Source organism: Arachis ipaensis, chromosome B4 (genome assembly GCF_059453495.1).
Source record: "Arachis ipaensis isolate K30076 ecotype BB chromosome B4, ASM5945349v1, whole genome shotgun sequence".
NCBI lineage: Eukaryota > Viridiplantae > Streptophyta > Magnoliopsida > Fabales > Fabaceae > Arachis > Arachis ipaensis.
The window spans coordinates 93,868,237-93,886,352 of record NC_142439.1 but is presented as its reverse complement, the minus strand read 5'-3'; the positions used below and the strand labels follow the sequence as shown (position 1 = coordinate 93,886,352).

The 18,116-nt window shown below is 37.3% G+C and overlaps 1 pseudogene; it reads left to right on the top strand.

The window, feature by feature from the left end:
• LOC148568403 (uncharacterized) overlaps window positions 1-9,981 on the top strand; it is a 32,340-nt pseudogene extending 22,359 nt beyond the window's left edge.
• The last annotated feature ends 8,135 nt before the right edge of the window (window positions 9,982-18,116 follow it).

Sequence of the window (18,116 nt, the reverse complement as noted above, 5' to 3'; positions counted from 1 at the left end):
GGTGGAACATCAAGAGCACTCCATCATCCTTCACGAAATTAGAGAAGATCAAAGAGCTATGAGGGAGGAGCAACAGAGACAAGGAAGAGACATAGAAGAGCTCAAAGACATCATTGGTTCCTCAAGGAGAAAACGCCACCATCACTAAGGTGGACTCATTCCTTGTTCTTAAATTTTCTGTTTTTCGTTTTTATATTAAATGTTTATCTATATTTGTGTTTTATTACATGATCATTAGTGTCTAAGTGTCTATGCCTTAAAGTAGTGAATATGAATCCATCACCTCTCTTAAATGAAAAATATTTTTAATTCAAAAGAACAAGAAGTACATGAGTTTCGAGTTTATCCTTGAACTTAGTTTAATTATATTGATGTGGTGACAATACTTTTTGTTTTCTGAATGAATGCTTGAACAGTGCATATGTCTTTTGAAGTTGTTGTTTATGAATGTTAAATATGTTGGCTCTTGAAAGAATGATGACAAGGAGAAATGTTATTTGATAATCTGAAAAATCATAAAAATGATTCTTGAAGTAAGAAAAAGCAGTGAATACAAAAAGCTTGCAGAAAAAAAAAGGGAAAGAAAAAGCAAGCAGAAAAAGCCAAAAGCTCTTAAAACCAAAAGGCAAGAGCAAAATGCCAATAGCCCTTAAAACTAAAAGGCAAGGGTAATAAAAAAGATCCCAAGGCTTTGAGAATCAGTGGATAGGAGGGCCTAAAGGAATAAAATCCTGGCCTAAGCGGCTAAACCAAGCTGTCCCTAACCATGTGCTTGTGGCGTGAAGGTGTCAAGTGAAAACTTGAGACTGAGCGGTTAAAGTCAAGGTCCAAAGCAAAAGAAGAGTGTGCTTAAGAAACCTGGACACCTCTAATTGGGGCCTTTAGCAAAGCTGAGTCACAATCTGAAAAGGTTCACCCAATTATGTGTCTGTGGCATTTATGTATCCGGTGGTAATACTGGAAAACAAAGTGCTTAGGGCCACGGCCAAGACTCATAAAGTAGCTATGTTCAAGAATCAACATACTAATCTAGGAGAATCAATAACACTATCTGAACTTTGAGTTCCTATAGATGCCAATCATTCTGAATCTCAATGGATAAAGTGAGATGCCAAAACTATTCAAGAGGCAAAAAGCTACAAGTCCAGCTCATCTGATTGGAGCTATGTTTCATTGATAGTTTGGAATTTATAGTATATTCTCTTTTTTTTATCCTATTTGATTTTCAGTTGCTTGGGGACAAGCAACAATTTAAGTTTGGTGTTGTGATGAGCGGATAATTTATACGCTTTTTGGCATTATTTTTAGTATGTTTTTAGTAGGATCTAGTTACTTTTAGGGATATTTTTATTAGTTTTTATGTTAAATTCACATTTCTGGACTTTACTATGAGTTTGTGTGTTTTTCTATGATTTCAGGTAATTTCTGGCTGAAATTGAGGGACTTGAGCAAAAATCAGATTCAGAAGTTGAAGAAGGACTGCTGATGCTGTTGGATTCTGACCTCCCTACACTCAAAGTGGATTTTCTGGAGCTAAAGAACTCAAAATGGCGTGCTTTCAATTGCGTTGGAAAGTAGACATCCAGGGCTTTCCAGAAATATATAATAGTCCATACTTTGGCCGAGTTTAGATGACGCAAAAGGGCGTTGAACGCCAGTTCTACGCTGCAGTCTGGAGTTAAACGCCATAAACACGTCACGAACCAGAGTTGAACGCCAAAAACACGTTACAACTTGGCGTTCAACTCCAGAAGAAGCCTCTGCACGTGTAAACTTCAAGCTCAGCCCAAGCACACACCAAGTGGGCCTCGGAAGTGGATTTATGCATCAATTACTTACTTCTGTAAACCCTAGTAGCTAGTTTAGTATAAATAGAACTTTTTACTATTGTATTTAGGATCTTTTGATCAGTTTTATGCTATCATAGACTTTCATGGGGGCTGGCCATTCGGCCATGCCTGGACCACTATCACTTATGTATTTTCAACGGTAGAGTTTCTACACTCCATAGATTAAAGTGTGGAGCTCTGCTGTTCCTCATGATTTAATGCAAAGTACTACTGTTTTTCTATTCAATTCAACTTATTCCGCTTCTAAGATATCCATTCGCACCCAAGAACATGATGAATGTGATGATTATGTGACGCTCATCAACATTCTCACTTATGAACGCGTGCCTGACAAACACTTCCGTTCTACATGCAAATAAGCTAGAATGAGTATCTCTTAGATATCTAATACAGAGGACCGAGTCTGAGATATTAGAATCTTCGTGGTATAAGTTAGAACCTATGGATGGCCATTCCTGAGATCCAGAAAGTCTAAACCTTGTCTGTGGTATTCCGAGTAGGATCTGGGAAGGGATGGCTGTGACGAACTTCAAACTCGCGAGTGCTGGGCGTAGTGACAGACGCAAAAGGAGGGTGAACCCTATTCCAGTATGATCGAGAACCTCAGATGATTAGCCGTGTCGTGACAGAGCATTTGGACTTTTTTCACAGAGAGGATGGGATGTAGCCATTGACAACAGTGATGCCTTACATAAAGCTTGCCATGGAAAGGAGTAGGAAGGATTGGATGAAGACAGCAGGAAAGCAGAGGCTCAGAGGAACGAAAGCATCTCTATACACTTATCTGAAATTCTCACCAATGAATTACATAAGTATTTCTATTTTTATTTTCTGTTTATTTATTATTATTATTCGAAAACTCCATAACCATTTGATATTCGCCTGACTGAGATTTACAAGGTGACCATAGCTTGCTTCAAGCCGACAATCTCCGTGGGATCGACCCTTACTCACGTAAGGTTTTATTACTTGGACGACCCAGTGCACTTGCTGGTTAGTTGTATCGAAGTTGTGACAAATCATGAATTAAGATTAGAGCACCAAGTTTTTGGAGCCATTACCAGGGATCACAATTTCGTGCACCAGACCACCCCTTCCTAAGTCACCATCATACACAACATTTAAGTGGGTAAAATTCTTATCCCTAAGCTTTACTTTCTCACTTGAATATGGTTTAATTGAAAATGATCGTCAACTTAGAGTTCTTTGTGGAGTTAAAAATAGACGAGAGTTGTGTAGTGGTTGAAAATGTCATTCTAAGCTCATGATGGTTGCAAGCTCAAAATTCAAGAGCAATGGTTGGTGTGGAACTAAATTGCATAGGTTTAGGAAGTTGTTTGGAACCTTCTATGAGAATTCTAAGGTCATGCCTCCCGGATGGAATATTGATGACCAACTTAAGGACGGGTGTCAAAACAAAGTGTGGGATCCCGGATCGCCCAAGGAAAATCAAATTTGGGAGCCCATGGTTTGTGAAGAACTCCATCAAAGCTTGAAGATATTAACTTTGAAGAATGGAGCTTATTGGAGATTCAAGCATTGGTGGATGTTAAAAGATAGCTTCAAGCACAAGCCTCCTTGATAAGAAGCTCCCCATAAGTCCAACTTAAGGACAATAAATAAAAGTGCTAGGTGGGAGACACCCCACCATGGTAAACTCTTTCCATTCTCTTGTATGTATACTTAATAAGTGATTTGAGTTGCCATCATAGGTAGTTTTCTTCTTTAATATACTCTTATACATTTTTTTTGATTGATAGGTTGTTATAGTGTGTTTTGATTAGTTTAGATTGTTGTTAAAGTAGGTTACTTGAAGTGCAAGTTGTGTTTACTTTGACTTTGAAAATTTTTTCAAAAAACTTAAAGATTTTTGTTAAATTTGAATTTTGGTTGCTTTAAAGTGTTTATAGGTTAGGAGAGTGTCAAATTCTATTTCTGTGCTTCTAAAAAAAAAAGAGCGCCATGCGCGCGTACGCGTGCATTAAGCATTTTCGCCAATCCGCGTGCACGCGTCATGTGCGCGTACGTGTGGATTGAGAAATTCCACCTCAAGCCAAAACCCGAGAGTTGTGCGAACGCTACGCGCGAATTGTGCCTTTGGCACAAAACCACTGACGCGTATGCGTACATGACGCATACGCGTCACTCTCGAAAAAAAAAATAAAAAAAAGAAGCCATCGACGCGCGCGCGCCATGCGCGCGTACGCGTCGATTTGCACCCTTTTTTTCCTCCTTTCTCCTTTCTCCTTTCTTCTTCTTTCTTCTTTTCTTCTTCTTTCTTTCTACCTTTCTTCTTCCTCTCTTGAAAAAAAAATTATTTTTAATAAATAAATAAATAAATAAAATACTAAAAAAATTTTTTCTTTCTCTTTTCTTCCATTTTCTTTTATTGCATTTGCTTACTTTCATTCATTGCATTTTAATTTTGATTTTATAGCTTGTTGCAATTTTCTTTTTTTAAGTTTCTTATTTTAATAATGGTATTGAATTTTCCTATTCAATTGTTGAGAATTTTTTGCATTATTTTGGTGCCTCTTGACTTGTTTGATATTGTTGGGTGATGAAACTTTTACATCAATGCTTCATCTTGTATGACTCTTGTGTCTTTGTGCATTGATATGACCTAATATTATTTTTCATAACCCACTCTTTCTTGTTTGAACTTGATGCTCAATATGCTCTTCATGCTTTGACTTTACTCTTGCATCAAGTACTAGTTAATATGCCATTAGCTTATATTGATTTCTCACTTACATCGTAGCTAACATGTAGTGTGAACCATACTCTTATTTGGCATTAGCCCCCACCTATGTTCTCTTTGCTTTGATATCTTTGTTATAGGCTTAATTTTCTTTCTTTTTCTCTCCCTTTAGGTTGGCCACCAAGAAAGGAGGAAAAGGAAAAGCTTTTAAATGGGGCCATAAACAAGTCATCCACACAATCTTTTGAGGAAGCTCATCAATTGTAGCCACCCATCCCCATTACTCTTCTTTGCTTGCACCGAGGACGGTGCAATCTTCAAGTATGGGGAGGTCGTCCGACCGGTCGGCGATTTTGGGTGACAAGTTTCTAATCTCAACACCTTTGCATTTCATTTTTTTTTAGTTTTTTTTTTATTTTACTTTCATTTTCTTATTTTTGCATATATATACACAATAAGCTTAGTCAAAATAATGAGATTTTTCAATATTTCTATCTATAGGGCACCTCAATTGATTTAAGTAAAAACTTTTCATTAAACTTGCTTGAACTATATATATATCATGGAACATGATTTTTGAGCTAAAAACACAAGCTTGTGAGATTTGAGCCTAATGGTATGGTTACATCTTATAACCATTTATTTTTCTTCTTGTGTGCATTATTCTCTTTCTATGATTGCAATCTTTGATTTGTTCGATTCTTTATATCCATTATTTTTTGTATTCATGCATTTATATGATTGAGGCCATCATTTCATTTAGCTCACTTACCCAAATAGCCTTACCTTTTATGATCCATTTTTAGCCAACTTTGAGCCTACGATTAACCCACTTGTTCTTAATTTAGCACATTACAAGCCTTAAAGAGAAAAACAATAAATGTCCTTTATTTGGATCTTTGATTAGCTTAGGGTAGTGTGTGTGTGTGTCATTTAAGTGTGGGAAATCTTGGGACATTGGGTGAATAAAAGGGTAGTTTTATATTCTTGTTGTAAATATTGGGAATTGGGTACATGCTCATGTGTAATGAATGTAAGACCTTATGCATTGATGATCTTGTATATAGAAAGAAAAATGAGAAAAAGAAAAAGAAAAAAAAACAATATGGAAAAGAAAAAAAATAGAAAAAGAAAGAAACAAAGAAAAAGAAAGAAATAAAAGGGGACAAAAGGCCCCAAAGCAAAGCTCAATAAGGGTCAATGCATAAGTGTTGTGAAATGAAAAGGAATACATGAGTATGTGAAAAAGTGAGAAAAATGGGTAGTTAGGTTAGCTTTGAAATTGTATAGGATGTCATAGGTTAGGTGGGAAGTTTAAGCTTATCAAAGATTCAAATTTCAAGCTCACTTGACCAAATATGCATCCTTACCTTGACCCTAGCCCCATTACAACCAAAAGAAAAGACCTCATGATACTTGTATGCATGCATAAAATAAATGTTGATTGTTAGAAGAAAAACAAATCTTAGAAAGCATGAAATAAGGGAGAATTGAGTGAATCAACCCTAAAACACTTGAGCGAATAGAGTGCAAACACATCTGTGAGGGTTTGATGCTCAATTACATGTTTTCCACCTATGATCATCACTCCTCATGCAAGTTTGTAAAAATATTTAATAACTCAATTCAATTGTGGATTAGACTTGCTAGTCCTTAGCCCTTGTGCATATATGCTTCTTGGGAATTGATTTATTTTGACCAAGCAATTGCATTCATGTAGATAGTTGCATATAGGTAGATTGCATTTAGTTTGATTTCATTGAATAAATATTGATATCCTTTGCTTTATCTTGGTTTAAGCATGAGGACATGCTTGGTTTAAGTGTGGGGAGGTTGATAAACCCCATTTGGAGGGTTTATCTTGTGTTGAATTTAGAGAATTTTATAACCTTTTAACCCACATTTATCCAATGAAATAGCATGGTTTTATAACTTCTCCTTTAATTGTGCTTAAGAGTGAAAACATGCTTTCTAGGTCTTTAATTAGCTAAAATTAATTCACCTTTGATTCCATTAGATTCCTTGATATGTTTGTTAAGTGATTTCAGATTTAGAAGGCAAAGATTGGATCAAGGGAATGAAGGAAAAACATGTATAAATGGAGAACTCATGAAGAAATGAAGGGATCGCAAAAGCTATCAAGCCGACCTCTTTGTACTTAAACGACCATAACCTGAACTACAGAGGTCCAAATGATGCGGTTCTAGTTAGGTTGGAAAGCTAACATCCGGGGCTTCGAAATGATATAAGATTTGCTATGGTGGAATTTCGCATAGGGACGTGAACGCGTACGGTACGCGTACGCGACCATGGGTGCACACAATTCACTTAGTCAAACACGTGGCCAGCAATTTTAGAAGCCTTGTGGGCCCAATCCAACTCATTTTTGATGCTATTTAAGCCAAGAATTGAAGGGGAATTAACATACTTACACGCATTAGTTTAGCTTAGTTTAATTTTTGGAGGGAAAGTTAGTTTTAGAGAGAGAAGCTCTCACTTCTCTCTAGGATTAGAATTAGGATTAGGTTTAGTTCTTAGATCTAGGTTTTGATTTATGCTCTCTACTTCTTCTTCTTCTCAATTCTTTGTTGTTGCATTTATGATTCCTCTATTCTTTTGTTGTAATTTCCTTTACGTTGTTTCCATGCTTTATTGTAGATCTACTCTTGTTCTTTCTATTTTCTTTCAATTCAATTAGAGGTAATTCATAATAATTGTGTTCCTTTTGATTGTTGTTGTTAATTCATTGCCATAATTGTTGTTATATTTTATTTTTGTTGTCAATTTACTTTGCTTTCCTTTTATGCCTTCCAAGTGTTTGATAAAATGCTTGGTTGGATTTTAGTGTAGATTTTATTCCTCTTGGCTTTGGTAGAGTAATTAGTGACGCTTGAGTTTTCTAATTCCTTTGTTGATTGATAATTAGAAGTTGTTAATTGATTTGGATACCACTAACGCTAGTCATTCCCTTGGGAGTTGGCTAGGACTTGTGGAATCAAGTTGATTCATCCACTTGACTTTCCTCCATTATTAGAGGTTAATTAAGTGGTAGCAATGGATAATTGTGGTCACAATTGAGGAGGATAACTAGGATAGGACTTCTAATTCTCACAACCTTGCCAAGAGCTTTCTAGTTGTTAGTTTATTTTCATTGTCATTTACTTTTCATGCCTCTTATCCCAAAAACCCCAAAATATACTCCATAACCAATAACAAGACACTTTATTGCAATTTCTAGGGAGAACGACCTGAGGTTTAAATACTTCGGTTTATAGATTTTAGGGGTTTGTACTTGTGACAAACAAATTTTTGTATGAAAGGACTATTGCTTGGTTTAGAAACTATATTACAACGAGACTTATTGTGAATTCTAAACCACACAAGAGTCTAATCATCACCAGGTAAGAACAATTGGCACCACCGTGGGGCCGAAGATATAAAACTTTTCCTTATCTCTTTTATCAGCCTCAGAGCTTTCTTTATCCATCCATGGCTGATCTACCTCCACCAACGCCCTCTGAACTCCTTCGGATGGTAACTGAGCTGCAATATGCAAATCAATGCACGGCGGAGGAAAATCAAAGGATGGCAAACCATATAGCCGAGCTGACTAGTGCCCAGATTGAAAACAATGGTGATCGCACCGAAGAAGTGAAGGATGAAGAGCACGAATTCGATCCAATGCACGTTTCTGAAACTCCTCGGCACAAGAAAGCTCGACAAGAAAATGAAGACAATGAACATGGCAATGCTGTAGGACCCTTCACTGTTGACATCATGAATTTTCAAATGCCCAGAAGATTTACTTTGCCGTGACCCTAACTTCTTATAATGGGTTGGGAGACCCAAAGAAGCACATCAAGAAATTCTGATCAATAACGATAGTAAACGGTGCTTCTGACCCTGTTTTATGTTGTTGCTTTCCTACTTTTTTAGATGGTCCCACACTTGATTGGTTTTGTTCTTTGCCTGCAGATTCTATCTCACGCTTTCAGGAGCTCGCGAAGCAATTTGAAGATCATTTCGCGGCATGTTCAATCTACCTTCACGATTCTGACTATTTGAACACCATTAAGCAAGGACAACATGAAAGTCTGAAGGACTATATTACTCATTTCACCAAGGTGGCTATGACCATTCCGGACCTCCACCCCAAGGTACATCTACATGCCATAAAAAGTGGGCTATGCCCCAGAAAATTTCAGGAGACAATCACAGTTGCCAAGCCAAAAATCTTGGCCGAGTTTCGAGAGAAGGCTAAAGGCCAAATGGAAATTGAAGAATTAAGACAAGCTAGGAAGTCCGACAAAAAACTTGGCCAATAAAAAAGATGACAAAGGACGAGACAATAAGAGGCCTCCACGATTAATGCCCCGATACGATTCTTATACACAGTTCAACACTAAACGGGAGGACATCATCAAAGAAATTCTGAACTCCAAACTCATTAAACCTCCTCAGAAGGCTGGAACCTACCCAGAGGCAAAGAATGTTGACAAAACCAAATACTGCACTTTCCACTAGAAGCACGGACATACAACCGATGAATGTGTCATTGCCAAAAATTTGCTTGAGATTAGCTCGGCAAGGACATCTCGATAAGTATATTGGAGGCCAAATCCAGAAGTGAAACACCTAGAACTTTGACTTATCTCTAGTAGGTCAATCTTCTCAAGACAAATACAAAGCTCGTACGACTCAACCTAATGAACCCCGTGGCGTGATCAACTGCATCTCCGGAGGCTTCGTCGGATAGGGACAAACGAGTTTTGCTCGCAAGTGCACATACCGGGCCATGCTCGCAGTAGAGAACGCAACCAGTGATCATCAACCAACGCCAAACATACCAAAGATGACTTTCTAACCATTCGACTTTAATTCAACTGAGCTTAATTTGGATGACCCAGTCGTCATTTCCCTTCAACTGGGAGACCTAATAGTTTGGAAGGTACTATTAGACCCTAGAAGCAGTGCTGATGTCCTATTTTATTCTACATTCCAGAAGATGAAGTTAAGCAACAACATACTCTAACCGTCCACTGGTGACCTCGTTGGCTTCTCAGGCGAACGAGTACCTGTCCTGGGTTCAGTGTGGTTACAAACCACACTCGGTGAGCATCCCCTATCTAAAACACAAGATATCCAATATCTTGTGGTAGACTGTTTTAGTCTGTATAATTTCATACTTGGTAGACATTTTTAAATAAATTTGGTGCAATTGTATGTACAGTTCCACTTTGTGTGAAGTTCCATGTGTAGGACAATCTTGTTGCCACAGTTCATAGTGAGCACCGTGAAGCTCGGCATTGTTATAACACAAATCTAAAGCTTCCAAGCAGAGACAGAGGAGCACAAGTCAATGCCGTCCACATGTCAATTGACCAACCTCCATTGGCCGAGCTAGACCCCCGTGCTGAGTTTCAAGACTGACCTACACCAAACGAGGAACTAACGAAAGTAAGCTTAACTAACGATCAAACAAAATTCACTTTTGTAGGATCAATAATTCATGGAGGCAAAAGGGGAAAGCTCGTTCACCTCCTCCAATAAAATGCCGACCTTTTCGTCTGGATATTAGCAGATATGCCAGGGATTGACCCATCAGTAATATCTCATAGGCTAGCTCTAAACCTGGCGGCCCAACCTATAGCCCAGAAAAAATGCAACCTCGGCATGGAAAAAAAAGGAAAGCATCGATGGAAGAAACCAAAAAGCTCATTGATGCAAACTTCATCCGAGAAATCAGATTCACAACATGGTTAGCTAATATTGTTATGGTAAAGTAACATAATGGTAAATGGCGCATGTGTGTCGACTTTACTGATTTAAATAAAGCATGCCCTAAAGATGCATACCCCTACCTTCTATTGATGCTTTAGTTGACAACTCTTTTGGTTTTGGTACTTTGAGTTTCATGGATGTATATTCTAGTTATAACTAGATCCTTATGCATCCGTTAGAACAAGAAAAAATAGATTTCATAACAGAATATGGTAATTATTTCTATAACGTTATGCCTTTCAGCCTTACGAATACAGGGGTTACATACCAAAGACTCATGGACAGGGTGTTCGCCAAACAAATTGGTCTGAACATTGAAGTATATGTTGCCCATATGGTCGCTAAAACAAAGATTAGAAAATCTCACGTGGCTAACCTCGAAGAAATCTTCGGACAAGTCCGAAAATTCAACATGAGACTACATCCTGAAAAATGTGCTTTTGGAGTACAGGGAGGCAAATTCCTCGAATTTATGCTGACTAGACAAGGCATAGAAGCAAACGCAGAAAAATTCCTGGCTGTACTTGACATGCATAACCCACAAACGATAAAAGAAGTTCAGCGAATGACAAGGAGACTAGCCGTTTTGTCCATATTTTTACCCTGCTTAGTGAAAGAACTGAAGATTGATGGTTTAGAAGTTATAATAAATACTCGTTGTAAGTATAGTTACTAAACTAAGCAATCAACATTTCTTACAAACATTTTGGTTGTCACAAGTAACAAACCCCTTTAAAATTGATAACCGAGTATTTAAACCTCGGGTCGTCTTCTCAAAGAATTGCAGGGAAGTATGTTCTTATTATTGGTTATGAAGATTGTAAATTGGGGGGTTTTGGAAGTAAGGAGGGAATATGTTATATGACAAGTAAAATAAAATAATAATAATAAAATCTCTTGGCAAGGTATAAGAAATTGGAAGTCCAGACTTAGTTATCCTTATCAATAATAATGAAAGTTGAATCTTAATTCCACTTAGTTGACCTTTACTAAAGCAAAGGAAAGTCAAGGGACTAATTAGTTTGATCTTCGAATCCTATTTATTTCCTAAGAAAAGGTTGGAATTATTGAAGTTCAGTTCAATTAGCAAAGATAACAGTTATCAATTATGTTGAGATAAGATAACTCCTGAGTTACTGCTTTCTTAACCAAGACCAAAAGAGGAAAAGTAAATCTACCGGAATAAAAATGCCTTCAGATGTAACAGTAACATAAATTAAAGGGAGCAATCATAAGTCTGAAATATCTCAAAATATATTAAATAGAAAATCAATCTAAACATAAAGAGACATAAACAAAATTGAGAAAATAAATAAAAAGAACATTGAACCTGGGATTGAGAGTCACTTCTAAAACTAAGAGAAGTCCTAAATCCTAATCCTAAGAGAGAAGAGAGAACCTCTCTCTCTAAAAACTATATCTACTCCTAAAATTGTGAATGTGAAAGCCTCTCTATGAATGGATACATTCCCCCACTTTATAGCCTCTAATCTGTGTTTTCTGGGCCGCAAACTGGGACGGAAACAGCCCAGAATTCGCTGGTTGCGAATTCAAACACGCTGAATTTTCGTCACTGCAATGCGGCCGCATGGAGCATGCGGTCGCATTGCCTAGCATCAGGAAAACAATGGCATATTATATATCAAATCGAAGCTCCGAACGTTAGCTTTCCAACTCAACTGGAACCGCGTCGTTTGGACCTCTGTTGCTAAAGTTATAGCCGTTTGAGTGCGAAGAGGTCAGGCTGGACAGCTTAGCAATTTCTCCAACTTCTTGTATTCCTTCCACTTTTGCATGCTTCTTTTCCATCCTCTAAGCCATTCCTGCCTTGTAATATCTGAAATGACTTAACACACATATCAAGGCATCTAATGGTAATGAGGGAGGATTAATATTAGTAATTTAAAGGCCAGAGAAGCATGTTTTTAATCAAAGCACATAATCAGGAAGACAAATGTAAAATCATGCAAATAGTATGAATAAGTGGGTAAAGAGTTGATAAAATCCACTCAATTAAGCACAAGATAAACCATAAAATAGTGGTTTATCAACCTCCCCACACTTAAACATTAGCATGTCCTCATGCTAAGCTCAAGAGAAACTATAAAGAATGAAGAGGAGTGGTATGAAATGCAACCTATCTATATGAATGCAACTACATGCAAAATGTTTCTACCTACTTGGTTAAAAGTAAATAAGCTCTTCAAGACAAACATAAATCAGATTTCACTAATTCAAATCATACAATAAAAATCAAATAAACTTGTAAGAAGACAGCTCATGAAAGCAGGGAACATAGAATCAAGCATTGAACCCTCACTGGTAGTGTATATCACTCTAATCTCTCAAGTGTATAGGGTTATTCACTCTACTCTTCTCTAGTCATGCTTTCTAAACCTTGTTCTTCATCTAACTAATCAACATTATTTAGTATACCAATGCAAACATCATGAGGTCTTTTCAAGGTTGTAATGGGGCTGAGGTAAAGGTAAGGGTATATGTATGGCCAAGTGAGCTTTATAAAGTGAATCCTTGATTAGTCTAAGATCTCACCTAACATATACATACTTTATATAATTTTAAAATACTTTACCTAGCTACCCAAATTTTTTCCACTTTTGTATTACATGCTCATGTATCAAACTTATTTTTGAATTTTGTCCCATGTGTATTGATTCTTTTTATTTTGCATTTGGGACAATATTATTTTTCTTCTCTTTTCTTTTCTTCTCTTTTTTTTTGTATCCCCTTATTTAATTGCTTAATATATTTTTTTTTTCAATGCACATGGTGATTTAATTATTTTGATTTCACATGAGCATGCTTTCCAAAATTTTATTTTGAATTATTTTATTCTTTTTAACTTTCTACCCTTTGTTTTTATCATCCATGTTCCCAATAGGTTTCCCACACTTAAACAATACACACTTTCTATCTTAAGCTAACCAAGGATTCAACTTGGGATTTTTATTTTGTTTTTCTGCTTAAGGCTAGTATTGTGGTTTATAGAATAAGAGGGGATTTAAAGGCTCAAGGGGGCTAACAAGGGTGATGTGAAAGGTAGGCTAATTTGGGATAAGTGAGTAAAAATTCAAATAATGGCCTCAATCATATGCAAGCATATAAATACACTAAATAATAGACATATAGAATGGAACAAAGCAAAGATTGTAATCATAAAGAAGAAAACACGCAAGAATAAAAATTTATGGTTAAATAATGTAACCATGTAAATAAGTTCAAATCTCACAGGTTGTGTGTTCTTTAGCTCAAAAACCATGTTCCAATTACAACTTCGAACAAGTTTTAACATAAATTTTTTTTTCAATTTAAATTAGTGAAAATTTTCAAAGATAGGGACTTAAAAGAATTTTATTACTTTAACCAAGTAGTGACTAAATGCATAAAATCAAACAAATATGCAAATGCAATAACTAATTTAACAAAGAAAATTTAAACATTGGTGTTAAAACAGAAAGGTACTAACCCATGGAGATCGGTATCGACCTCCCCACACTTAAAGATTGCACCGTCCTCGGTGCATGCTAAGATGTGCAAGTGGACGGGTGGCTTCAACTGATGCTTTTCTCTATAGATTGTGCAGATTGACTTGCCTGTCTCTCCATGTAAACGTCTTCCGGTTCTCTTCCGGGTGGCCATCCTGAAAGAAAAAGGGAAGAAGAGTAACCCAGAAATAAAGATAGGAAAATAAATACAGTATGGGTGGTTTAATGCCAAATAATAAGGGTCTCAATTACATGGTAGCTACAACATGCAAGTGAGAAAACAATAGAAGACATGGCATGCCAGTGGTACAAGATTTGAAACAATGGGAAAGAGGGTGTGGGTAATGCAAAATAGTGTAAGTACATATCAATGCAAAAGGAATATCAGTATTATAAAAATTAGCATTGACATCTGAATAATAATACCCAATTAGAATAAAACAAGTCATGAAGCACCAAAATAATACCAGAAAAGATATAACAGTTGAATAAGAACATTTGAACACCAATGGTAAAATAATAAATTTAAAAAAGAAAAATAAAAATATGCAATGAATGAAAGTATGCAAATAAATAAAATAAAATAAAAGATAAGAAGAATGAGAAGGGAAAGAAATAAAGTAAGAAAGAAGGGAGGGAGGAAAAATTAGGATTGGGGGAGAAAAGATAAGATATTTGGCAAATTAGGATAAGATGTGCGGCGCAAGCGACGCGGACGCGTGGGGCACGCGGTCGCGTGACACGTTTTGTGCTACTGGCGCGAGGGCAGCCTCGCGCTCGCACAACTCTCTGTTCAAAATCTTATTTTGCCAAATTTTTGGGTGACGCGATCGCGTGGGTGACGCGATCGTGCGAGTGGCCACTTAGTAGGATGTGACGCGGTCGCGTGGGTGACGCGTTCGTGTGGCAGGGCTTGTGTTGCTAGCACGGGTCCAGCCCAATTCCAGCTCAACTTTCGTCCATACACCCTTGTTACGTCGATTTACAGGGCCACGCGGTCGCGTGGGTGACGCGGACGCGTAGGGAAGCTATTTTGCAAATGACGCGGCTTCATCAGCGACGTGGTCGCGTGGATCAATTTGTGCCATTAGCGCGCCTCCAGCCACGCTTTCGCGTGACTCTCTGTTCAACCTCATTTTCTTCCAAACGCACATACGACGCGGACGCGTCGGCGACGCTATCGCGTCGCGTGCGAAGATCTCTCTCTTTTTTTTAATGCATGAAAAATGCAGAATGCAATGCTAATATGAATGTTATGCAAAACTCCAGGTTCAATAAAATAAAACTCGAAAACAAATAAAACTAAATAAAAATGAAAAAGGGACGATCATACCACGGTGGGTTGTCTCCCACCTAGCACTTTTAGTTAAAGTCCTTAAGTTGGACATCTGGTGAGCTCCCTGTTATGGTGGCTTGTGCTTGAACTCATCCAGGAATCTCCACCAATGTTTGTAATTCCAATGGCTTCCGGGATCCCAAACTAGGCGCAGAAAGCCTTCGAGTAAGTTAAAGCAAGTGACAAGGCCCCAAGAGTGTTGATTTCTAGACTGGATTCTGGGGTCCCAAATCTTACTTTTGCACCCATCTTCTTGTTGATCATCATGATTCCATCCGGGTAGCAAGCAATCTGAATTCTCACTAAAGTGTCCAAATAACTTCCTAGACCCATTCAATTGAGCTCTATACCAACCTCTGCGTTTAAACTTAAAGCTTCCAACCATGGTGAACCTTGCAGGACAATTCTTACCACTGGCCATCTTCCTCTTACTCTTAATGTTACAAAGAGCTCTAAGTTGACCATCCGTCTCCAGTAGCCCATATTCAAGTGTAATTAGAAAGCTAAGGGATATGAATTTTACCCACTTGAATGTTGTGAAGGATGATGGCAACTTAGGGGGAGGTGTTTTTAATGAAATTGCAAGCTCCACTCCCTTGTGCTCTTCTCTGATAATTACCACCTCTTTGCAAGCTTCTTCAATTTCAACCTCTTCCTCTTGGTAGCTTTCTTCCAATTCAATCACCTCTTCATTGCTTTCCAAGGGCATGGAAGGTTGTGCTTCTTCTTCTTGAATCTCCATCTCTTGATCAACCTCTTCCAAGTCTTCAACTGTGATATGCCTTGGAGGTTGTACACCCTCCTCAGCATCAATTTCAATCGCCTTGGAAGGAGGTTTTATAACCTGACTTTCCCATGGAGGTTCAGCATCTCCTAAGTGTTCAACCACTTCTTCCTCTGCAACTATTATGGCTTCCTCCACTTGTTCCAATACAAAGCCATGTTCCTCATTGTCCAGCGAAGTTTCTAGTGTTTCCTTCATACTTTGCTCTTCTTTTGATTCTCCACATGTAGCCATGAGAGTTCTTTGAGTGCTCATATATTGGGAAGCTATTATATTTATTAACTCGCCGAAGGCGGCCACGAAATTTTGCACACTCTTATTCATCCTTTCTTGCCTTTGAAGAATAACACGAAGTCTGTCATCCATTGGAGGTTGGGGTGGATGTGAGGATTCATTGGTTGGGAGAGAGGATTCATAATAGGAAGGTGGTTCATCTTGATAATGATATAGAGATGGTGAATATTGAGGTGGTGGTTCTGTGTATGGTTCATTTGGCTCATAAGGTGGTTGGTATGGTGGATGTGGGTTAGGGTCATATGGAGGTGAATGGTGGAAAGGGGCTTGTGAGTATGGTGGTCCAAAGTCATGTTGAGGAAAGGGTTCATAGGCATATGGTGGTGGTTGTTGATAGTCCATTGGAGGTGGTTGTTGCCATGAAGGTTGATCAAATCCTTGTGGCTCCTCCCATCTTTGATTGTTCCAGCCTTGATACCTGTTCACATTGTAATTTCTTCTTCCTGCAACATAATTGTAACCAGACTCATAGCCAAAGGGGTGAGAGTTCATAGTAGCAAATAAAAATTAAAAACAAAAATAAAAACAAATTTAAATTAAAAGGTTATTTAAATTTTGAATTTTAAATTTTTGAATTTTGAATTTTTGAAATTTGAAATTTTGAAATTTGATTTTTCAAATAAGATAAGATAAAATAAAAATTTTAAAATAAAAACCAATAACCTTTTAACTTAAGAAAAATCAAAAATAAAAACAAAAATAAAAACAAATAAACAAGCAAAAATAAAATATTTACAATAACTAATAATAAGGCACACGTTTGCAAATCCCTGGCAACGGCGCCATTTTGAAAGAACTGAAGATTGATGGTTTAGAAGTTATAATAAATACTCGTTGTAAGTATAGTTACTAAACCAAGCAATCAACCTTTCTTACAAACGTTTTGGTTGTCACAAGTAACAAACCCCTTTGAAATTGATAACCGAGTATTTAAACCTCGGGTCGTCTTCTCAAGGAATTGCAGGGAAGTATGTTCTTATTATTGGTTATGAAGATTGTAAATTGGGGGTTTTGGAAGTAAGGAGGGAATATGTTATATGACAAGTAAAATAAAATAATAATAATAAAATCTCTTAGCAAGGTATAAGAAATTGGAAGTCCAGACTTAGTTATCCTTATCAATAATAATGAAAGTTGAATCTTAATTCCACTTAGTTGACCTTTACTAAAGCAAAGGAAAGTCAAGGGACTAATTAGTTTGATCTTCGAATCCTATTTATTTCCTAAGAAAAGGTTGGGATTATTGAAGTTCAGTTCAATTAGCAAAGATAACAGTTATCAATTATGTTGAGATAAGATAACTCCTGAGTTACTGCTTTCTTAACCAAGACCAAAAGGGGAAAAGTAAATCTACCGGATTAAAAATGCCTTCAGATGTAACAGTAACATAAATTAAAGGGAGCAATCATAAGTCTGAAATACCTCAAAATATATTAAATAGAAAATCAATCTAAACATAAAGAGACATAAACAAAATTGAGAAAACAAATAAAAAGAACATTGAACCTGAGATTGAGAGTCACTCCTAAAACTAAGAGAAGTCCTAAATCCTAATCCTAAGAGAGAGGAGAGAACCTCTCTCTCTAAAAACTACATCTACTCCTAAAATTGTGAATGTGAAAGCCTCTCTATGAATGGATGCATTCTCCCACTTTATAGCCTCTAATCTGTTTTTTCTGGGCCACAAACTGGGTCAGAAACAGCCCAGAATTCGCTGGTTGCGAATTCAAACACGCTGAATTTTTGTCACTGCAACGCGGCCGCATGGAGCACGCGGTCGCATCACCTAGCTTCAGGGAAACAATGGCATATTATATATCAAATCGAAGCTCCGGACGTTAGCTTTCCAACGCAACTGGAACCG